Here is a 9742-nt window from a genome sequence, read left to right on the forward strand (position 1 = left end):
TCATGGGTCAGGGTCATTGGTCCAGAGTCATGTGTCCGGGTCATTGGTCAGGTGTCATGGGTCTGGGTCATTAGTCCGATGTCATGGATCCGGGGTCATTAGTCCGGGGTCATTGGTCCTGTATCATGGGTCCGTGGTCATGGGTCCTGGTGTCATTGGTCCCCAGGTCATTGGTCCGGTATCATGGGTCTGTTGTCATTTGTCCAGTGTCGTTGGTCCGGGGTCATTAGTCCGGTGTCATGGATCCGAGGTCATGGGTCCGGGTTCATTGGTCTGGTGTCATGGGTCCGGGGTCATGGGTCTGGGGTCATTAGTTCGGGGTCATTGATCCAGAGTCATTAGTCGAGTCATGGGTCGGTGTCATGGGTCCGGGGTCATTGGTCCAGTGTCATGGGTCCAGGATCATGGGTCTGGGGTCATTAGTCCTGTGTCATGGATCCGGGTCATTACTCGGGGTCATTGGTTTGGAGTCATGGGTCTGGGGTCATTGGTCCGGTGTCATGGGTCTGGTCTCATAGGTCATGGGTCCCAGGTCATGAGTCTGGGGTCTGTGGTTATGGGTCCGGGGTCATGAGTCCGGGGTCTGGGTTTCTAGGGTCCGGGCACTTTTCCACACTTAGCCATCTTACTGCAGTGTAATATGGCATGTCTCAGTAGGAAGTTGGGACAAAAATTGACGTAAGCTACTCTTGCTAGTTGGTATTCGGCATAACGCGAACTTTCTGCACAAAGTTTATTTTGTTTAATAATATTATTATTTTTTCTTACGTATCTCTGTGGGCCAGATTGAGAGGCCAAACAGGCAGCATCTGGCATGCAGGCTGCAGTTTGGAGACCCCTGGCATAGAAGAAAGTGATCCGTTTTCAAAAAAAACTGTGAATTTGTTAATTTCTGGAAAGTATTGGTGGTTTTTATATGCCCCATGGTGATGGACTCCTTACAAAATAGTATCATTGGATTCCCTTTGCTAGGTGAGTCTTATAAAAATAAGGGTGAGTCTTCTAAAAGGAAGCGTGAGTCATCTAAAAGTAAGAGTGAGTCATCTAAAAGTAAGGGTGTGCCATCTAAAAATAAGGGTGAGTCTTCTAAAAATAAGGGTGAGTCTTCTAAAAGGAAGCGTGAGTAATCTAAAAGTAAGGGTGAGTGTTCTAAAAGTAAGGGTGTGTCTTTTAAAAGTAAGGGTGAGTCATCTAAAAGTAAGGGTTTGTCATCTAAAAGTAAGGGGGTGTTTTTAATAGTAAGGGTGTCTCTTCTAAAAGTAAGGGTGAGTAATCTAAAAGTAAGGGTGTGTCTTCTAAAATTAAGGGTGAGTCATCTAAAAGTAAGGTGAGTCATCTAAACGTGAGGGTGTGTCATCTAAAAGTAAGGGTGAGTCATCTAAAAGTGAGGGTGTGTCTTCTAAAAGTAAGGGTGTGTCTTCTAAAAGTAAGGTTTAGTCATCTAACAGTAAGGGTGAGTGATGTAAGAGTAAAGGTGAGTTTTCTAAAATTAATGGTGAGTCATCTAAAGGTAAGGGTGAGTTATTTAAAAGCAAGGGTGGGTCTTCTAAAACTAAAGGTGTGTCAATTAATAACGGTGTGTCTTCTAAAAGTAAGGGTGAGTCATCTAAAAGTAAGGGCATGTCATCTAAAAGTAAGGGTGAGTCATCTAAAAGTAAGGGTGTGTCATCTAAAAGGAAGGGTGAGTCATCTAAAATTGAGGGTGAGTCTTCTAAAAGTAAGGGTGAGTCTTCTAAAAGTAAGGGTGAGTCATCTAAAAGTAGGGGTGTATCATCTAAAAGTAAGGGTGAGTCATATAAATGTAAGGGTGAGTCATCTAAAAGTGAGGGCGTGTCTTCTAAAAGTAAGGGTGAGTCACCTAAAAGTAAGGGTGAGTCATCTAAAAGTTAGGGCAAGTCATCTAAAAGTAAGGGTGAGTCATCTAAAAGTAAGGGTGTTTCATATAAAAGTAAGGGTGAGTCATATAAAAGTAAGGGTGAGTCTTCTAAAACTAAAGGTGAGTGTTGTAAAAGTAAGGGTGAGTGTTGTAAAAGGAAGCGTGAGTGGTGTAAAAGTAAGGGGGAGTGCTTTACAACTTAAGGTGAGTAGATGTAGATGAGTAAATGTATAGTTAAATACATACCCAAACAATAATATACATAGTGCCACACCGCTGACCTGATGTAACTGTACCACCATCTTCCCCATTAAACTTTAATGTCAAAACTCTGTCTGTTCTTCTTTTGTAATTTGTTGAACTTTAGGATGGCTGTGATTCAAATTACATTTAAAATTCTTGTGATTCAAAGATGATTGAATATAAATTTTTAATGGCTTGACATTCCTCATCCTCATCTAATTGATTTATAAACAACAATCAATATTATTATGTTAACCATGAAAAGATAAAGCAATAGATAGTAATTAAAAAAATTTTTAAAAAATGAAAATGAAGTTTTGTATTGTTGTTGCTTTTTTGAATTGTTCATTCTGAAACAACAACCCACCAATTTTACCATAAACATGTTTCGACTTGTTTAAGTCATCATCTTTTAGTATGCGAATGAAGTAAATTGTTTACAATGTCAATCAAATTTATAATATAGGAGGATACATTGTATATGATACATATTAGTTAATAAAAGTATACTAAAAATTTACACATTTCATTCTTAATTTTCATAATGAAGATGAATGACTTTAATGTAAGTAAAACAGCAATGTTTATGGGAAAAAATTTTTTGTTTATTTTAAATCCTTAAAGGGGTAGTCAGACCTTAACACAACTTTCGCTCATATGAAAGTGTATATTGTTCTTACCTCTCTCGCGAAATCCTAGGTTTCCAATTCAAATTTAACTCGAGAAATAATGCCTTAAATGTGTGTATTTTTGATCGCCATTGTGTACATGCAAGCGAAGCCGCAGTCCAGCAGCGGTTTTTCGTCGTGACGTCACTGCGCGGTGATCGTTGTCAACCATTGAGTTCTATAATAACTATAGAACTCAATGTTATCATAGAACTCAATGTTGTCAACATTAGACAAAATATACTAGCAAAAGTAGAAATTACGCATAAGCATATTCATCGTTGCATTTTATTTTCTAAGTTTTTAAATTATTTTGCGCAATGGATACGGATTACTCAAACGATTCCTCTAGTAATTATTCTGGAAGCAGTGTTTCAAACTACGAAGAAATGATTAACGATCAAAACATGATTCAACCATATGCTTATGAGCCGATTGAAACAGACTCTAGCGACGAGCCTATGGACGACTCCGACGAAGTTCAGCTGTTGTAACAATGAATGAAGACTCTGCACAATTTGAGGGAATAGATACTCCATACTGTATTACAGATAATCCTGTTTTTCGAAGTCTTTTTTAAATTATTGGGTATTACGACTGGCATGGAGTGAGTACAAACAAAACTATGGTTCAAGAGCTGAAGAAGGACCTGAACACAAAAGACAAAGACATGTGGCTTACAGGCAACTGGTTCGATGGTGTTGGAATGTATTGGGCAAGGAAATTAGAGTACCACTACCATCTTTTGCTGTTAGCTACATTCAAGCACATTTCCAACCACCAGGTCTAGAAGAGGACTTTGTCTTTGAGGGTTTTAAATTCGCTGATGAATAATAATGGTAATGTAAACTATTATAGCCATATTTAGAAGTATCGTTAATGATGAATTACTAATAAATAAAAATATAAATTGGATTTAGTAAATGAACAATAAATACAAATTATAATGGCCAAGCCAAACCAATTCTTTATTTGTGCTATGCAAGGATTTTGGTGTACATAATTAAAAAGTGCCTTTGCTAATGAATTTGCATAGCAAAACAAAAAATTGGGCTACTTTACTATTAGAGATTCTCTTATTATTGTGCTTGTATAACACTTTCTTTGTTTGGCTTTTCTATAGATGCAATATTTCTTGAAATGTTTGCTGATAAAGAAATCTTGTTATGTACATTTTTTACATTAAAACAGCAGACATCTTCCATCATACCTTGCACAAAAGAATATGACTTACTCGCCATAATTGGCTTGGCTACCCAATTTTCTTGTCCTTTTGGGAACACGATATTATATCACTTTTTCCCTTGCTGCTTTCCACATTGAACTTGTTTTCTGCCAGTGTTTACATTGTGGTCTATCACTGCCAACTTGGTTCTTGCAAGCATACCTTTATACGAAAAACACTTTTAATAAAGTATTTTCCCTCCTTCCACTTGTGCTTATCGTGTTCCAAAAGGGCGAAAAAATTGGGTAGCCAAGCCAATTATGGTGAGTAAGTCATATTCTTTTGTGCAAGGTATGATGGAAGATGTCTGCTGTTTTAATGTAAAAAATGTACATAACAAGATTTCTTTACCAGCAAACATTCCAAGAAATATTGCATCTATAGAAAAGCCAAACGAAGAAAGTGTTTTACAAGCACACAAATCAAGAATGGGTAAACAGTCCCCAAAAAATAATTATGTATATATCAATATTTATAATTAATAATAAGAGAATCTCTAATAGTAAAGTAGCACAATTTTTTGTTTTGCTATGCAAATTCATTAGCAAAAGCACTTCTTAATTATGTACACCAAAATCCTTGCATAGCACAAATAAAGAATGGTTTGGCTTGACCATTATAATTTGTATTTATTGTTCATTTACTAAATCCAATTTATATTTTTATTTATTAGTAATTCATCATTAACGATACTTCTAAATATGGCTATAATAGTTTACATTACCATTATTATTCATCAGCGAATTTAAAACCCTCAAAGACAAAGTCCTCTTCTAGACCTGGTGGTTGGAAATGTGCTCGAATGTAGCTAACAGCAAAAGATGGTAGTGGTACTCTACTTTCCTTGCCCAATACATTCCAACACCATCGAACCAGTTGCCTGTAAGCCACATGTCTTTGTCTTTTGTGTTCAGGTCCTTCTTCAGCTCTTGAACCATAGTTTTGTTTGTACTCACTCCATGCCAGTCGTAATACCCAATAATTTAAAAAAGACTTCGAAAAACAGGATTATCTGTAATACAGTATGGAGTATCTATTCCCTCAAATTGTGCAGAGTCTTCATTCATTGTTACAACAGCTGAACTTCGTCGGAGTCGTCCATAGGCTCTTCGCTAGAGTCTGTTTCAATCGGCTCATAAGCATATGGTTGAATCATGTTTTGATCGTTAATCATTTCTTCGTAGTTTGAAACACTGCTTCCAGAATAATTACTAGAGGAATCGTTTGAGTAATCCGTATCCATTGCGCAAAATAATTTAAAAACTTAGAAAATAAAATGCAACGATGAATATGCTTATGCGTAATTTCTACTTTTGCTAGTATATTTTGTCTAATGTTGACAACGATCACCGCGCAGTGACGTCACGACGAAAAACCGCTACTGGTCTGCGGCTTCGCTTGCATGTACACAATGGCGATGGAACAAGAGGCAAAAATACACACATTTAAGGCATTATTTCTCGAGTTAAATTTGAATTGGAAACCTAGGATTTCGTGAGTGAGGTAAGAACAATATACACTTTCATATGAGCGAAAGTTGTGTTAAGGCCTGACTGCCCCTTTAAGCAGTTTCTCAGAGAATCATAAACATAAACTTCTGAGATAAAACATACATTGAGATAAAACATTGTTGTCTTTACAACAAAAACCAATCACCTTTTGGTATAAATATAACAAAATAACACCACACATCTGCTTTTTTCTGTCAGCTGGATGGAACAAACAAAGAATTGTTCTGTTTAACAACAACCTTGAGTGTCCTCTCTTGACGTAGCCGTTCGGAGTTCTCATATCGACGACGCGACGACGAATTCAGCATAAAATAGCTCTTGTCATTCTTTTCATACTTAAAAGCATTATTCCGCGATCAGCAATGTGCCCTCACACTTGGCGACTTATAAAATGTAACGAATTTTCCTTACTATCTATCGTCGACGTAATTTGCGGTCAAACGAACATTGACAAAGATCTCATTTTACTTTGGGATATCAATTTGATTCTCTGTCGTGTGATAAAACGACAAAAAATGTTAAAAACTTCAATAGATCACACAAAGGTGATCACATTCATTTGCCCGCCATTCCGTTGTATAAAACAGAGTTGCAGGCTCATCATGCTTTCAAAATGTTTTCCTCCCCTCCTGATTTCAATCAACGAGTAGCATTTCAATATTGTGCTTCTTTCTTATAAAAATCTGGCAAGTAGGTAGGGTTTCCACACTCTTTGTTGGTAAGAAAGATTCCCATTGGAAACATTTTAAGAGAAATGTAAAAAATTGTATATATCTCATAAAGTTCAACAAATGAAATGAATAAATTAAATGTGAAGTCATTCCCAATTATGAAATATGTTCATTGAAACTTTCAATTTCAAAAGTGATCATGTGAATTTTCAATTTCAATTTCAATTTTCAAAAGTGAACTTTCAATTTCAAAAGTGAATATATTCAGCTATTTAAACTCTTTGAGCAAGAAATCTTTTTGAAACATAAAGGAGCATTTTACACCGACTTTTCTGTCAGGTGGAAACAAAGCAAACAACTGAAAAAGAAATAATGTGAAACATGGCGTTACCTTTTGTCCTCTCGTCGTAGTCATTTTAAATCATGAAGTTCACTTCTGCTTATAACTATATCTGCTGCACACTTATTAATCCGTCCTCACACTTCACGACAGAAGTAATATTGCGAATTTTTCATAACATCAACGCAATTCAGCATCAAATTATACCTACCGAGCCATTATCAAATGTTCTCACACAACAAGATGGTCGTCATCTATTCAGATGACTTCCACATCATTCCCCCGACTTACCAAGTTCGTTAATGCTTCAAACCCCTTCCTTGCTTGCCGCTTTCACTGTACTGCCTTCGCCGTCCCCCCTAACTTACTGCTTTCCCTGTACTTTCTTCGGCCCCCCCTGACTTACTTAATACTGCAGATTATATTACAGGTCACGATATTCATCAAATTATACAAATTATTCAGTAAATCATTTAAATTATTCATATTACTTCAATTCTTATTCCGGTGTTTATCTACAGTCTATCAATTCATTATGATCATTACAGGAGTATAATAATTACTTTAAACTATTGACAAAAAGACAATTTACAATATTATTTTATTGCATTTATCTATCAAAATTGTGTGGGGCAATTTTGACAGACAAAGCATTTAACTTAAACTTCATCTAAATAAAGTAGGAAGGAAGGGGAACTTCCAACTTTATTTAGATTGACAATTATACTTATAGTGGAGCCAAACTATATCTATTACCACGAGCAATATTCACTGAACATCATTCTGGGCTGGTTTTCCTTGAACAATTTACCATTAACAGCAATTATTATCATCGTTTCACTTCAATTTCACTTGTATCGGCATCTGAAAATAGAATGTGTTTCCAATAGATTTTAAACACAAAACATATATTAAACATATTTCATTTTGATGAAGTAAAAAAATTAAGATTTTTAGTGTTTAAATTGGGTTGTAACATATACAACACGCAAAAAAATACCGTTACCATTATTCAATTTGCTCATCGTCGGTTCTCAAATAATGGCAAAAAAGAATGTTACTAAGAGAATGTATAATCTTTGAAGATGAATCATCTCAAAAGCAATATCTGCAAATTACAACCATTTACAACACAACGCTTCAATAATTGACACAACAAAGTCAACTCATGGTTTGAAGAGTTTCGCAGAAGCCGCATTGCCATCAAAAACAAGCATCGTAAGGCAAAAAGTGCGACGAAATTTTAGATGGAAAACATAACGAAGCAGCAAAAATCGCATATATATACATATGTAAATAACAAAACAAACCATGTTTGTTGTCCATTATCTGCTGACACAACGTGCAATTTTTTCCCAATTACTCCATTTGCAGCCAGAGTCCATTGATTTTTACTTCTTTCTAACACACTTCTTTTGCATTTGTAGCGCACCAATGTTCATTACATTGAACTCCACTGCTTACGATCTTTGACGATGAGTCATCTCAAAAGCAATATCTGCAAATTACAACCATTTACAACACAACGCTTCAATAATTGACACAACAAAAGCAAGCTGCATGGTTTGAAGAGTTCCGCAGAAGCCGCATTGTTATCAAAAACAAGCATCGTAAGGCAAAAAGTGCAACGAAATTTTAGATGGAAAACATAACACGAAGCAGCAAAAATCGCATATTGATACATATATCAATAACAAAACATACCATGTTTGTTGTCCATTATCTGCTGACATAACGTGCAATTTTTTCCCAATTACTCCATTTGCAGCCAGAGTCCATTGACTTTACTTCTTTCTAACACACTTCTTTTGCATTTGTAGCGCACCAATGTTCATTACATTGAACTCCACTGCTTACAATCTTTGACGATGAGTCATCTCAAAAGCAATATCTGCGAATTAAAACCATTCGCAACAACGCTTCAATAACCTGTGCGAGGGAAACTTAAACAGAAGTTTAATTCTTGGTTTAAAATCGCATAAAACACTTCGGAAGAAATTCTTCTTTTCTCAAAAAAACGGGCATCAAAAACATAACCAAGAAGCGAAAAACGTCAATGGCAGCGACTGTCGTACTTAAAAAAAAACATCTGAAGAGACAATAACAAAACATACCAATTCTGTTTTTCATCTATAGTCCATAATCTCTTAAGACTTTGCCCAGTTTCTTCCCCAATAACATCAACATTTCATTGAAATAGTCATTTAGTCCAACTGCTGAGATGTTCACAACATATTTTTCTTTAACTCCATTGCTTAGATGGTCCAAACGTATTCATCAACGCGGGGTAAATTACTCCAAGTTATCGTACTTTTGGTGAAAATCACCAAAAATTCAACAAACATTACAGTCATAAAACTCATATTTTCGGACTAATTTATAAAAATTCCTGGGAAATTTTCAAAAGTTAGAAATGTCTTTAAAAAACATGTTGAAATGAAATAATTCTTTCTTCAAACAGTACATAAGCTGCTAATAATTTCTACACGAAAAAAATATCACTTAAAAAAATTCTCTGGAAATTTTCCATAATATTACAACAACCTAGGAAATCTTTGTACGCTTTTGTCAGAGTAATTTACCCCTCATTGTCATTTAGCTCCACTATCGATTTGCATCACAGCTTTAGTTGCTTTCATTTCTGAAATGATTAAGCACAGGAAAAGAAATATCATCTCAAGTATATTATTCATGAATGTAAATAAACTCATATAAACAATTACAACAACAATTTCAACAACCAACCAGTTTTTGACGTTACAACTCCTTTCATTTATTGCAGCATGTTCTTCTTTCTTTTATGGGAGTCCACACACAAACGAAATCCATCACCTTCTTCATTTTGCATGAGCTTAAACAAAAAGTGCTTAAAGAGACAAAATACAATTAGGAAGAAATCAAAACAGTCATATAATTGAAATACAGAAATAACAACTTCCCTTTTATTCTTCTCTATCTTCTCGGCCTGCACGATAAGGAGCCTATTCCGTAACCTAACTAAGATCGGGATCGAGAGAGAGGTATATCCATAGTCCGGCGTGTGACAGTACCACCTCCCCGTCGTCGGCCCGCATGCGCCTTATGTTTTTTATGATATACTTTCGAAACATGTGTTAAAAAATGAAACATTTTGGAATTATATGGTCAGAAGTGAAACATTGTCGAAATATGTAATCAAAAAAATTTTAACATTGTTGAGAATTTTTTC

General features: G+C 35.6%; 1 long non-coding RNA gene across 1 annotated transcript; it reads right to left on the minus strand.

Annotated features, from left to right (window-relative positions):
- Window positions 1–6973: 6973 nt before the first annotated feature.
- Window positions 6974–9589, minus strand: LOC124453379. The gene is made up of 5 exons (XR_006951073.1): window positions 9280–9589; window positions 8649–9175; window positions 8239–8425; window positions 7845–8032; window positions 6974–7398 (listed from the first exon to the last, which is right to left on the minus strand). It is a non-coding gene; the product is annotated as an uncharacterized LOC124453379 (long non-coding RNA).
- Between the last annotated feature and the right edge of the window lie 153 nt (window positions 9590–9742).

This window comes from Xenia sp. Carnegie-2017, unplaced genomic scaffold, assembly GCF_021976095.1.
Source record: "Xenia sp. Carnegie-2017 unplaced genomic scaffold, XeniaSp_v1 HiC_scaffold_25, whole genome shotgun sequence".
Taxonomy (NCBI): Eukaryota; Metazoa; Cnidaria; class Anthozoa; order Malacalcyonacea; family Xeniidae; genus Xenia; species Xenia sp. Carnegie-2017.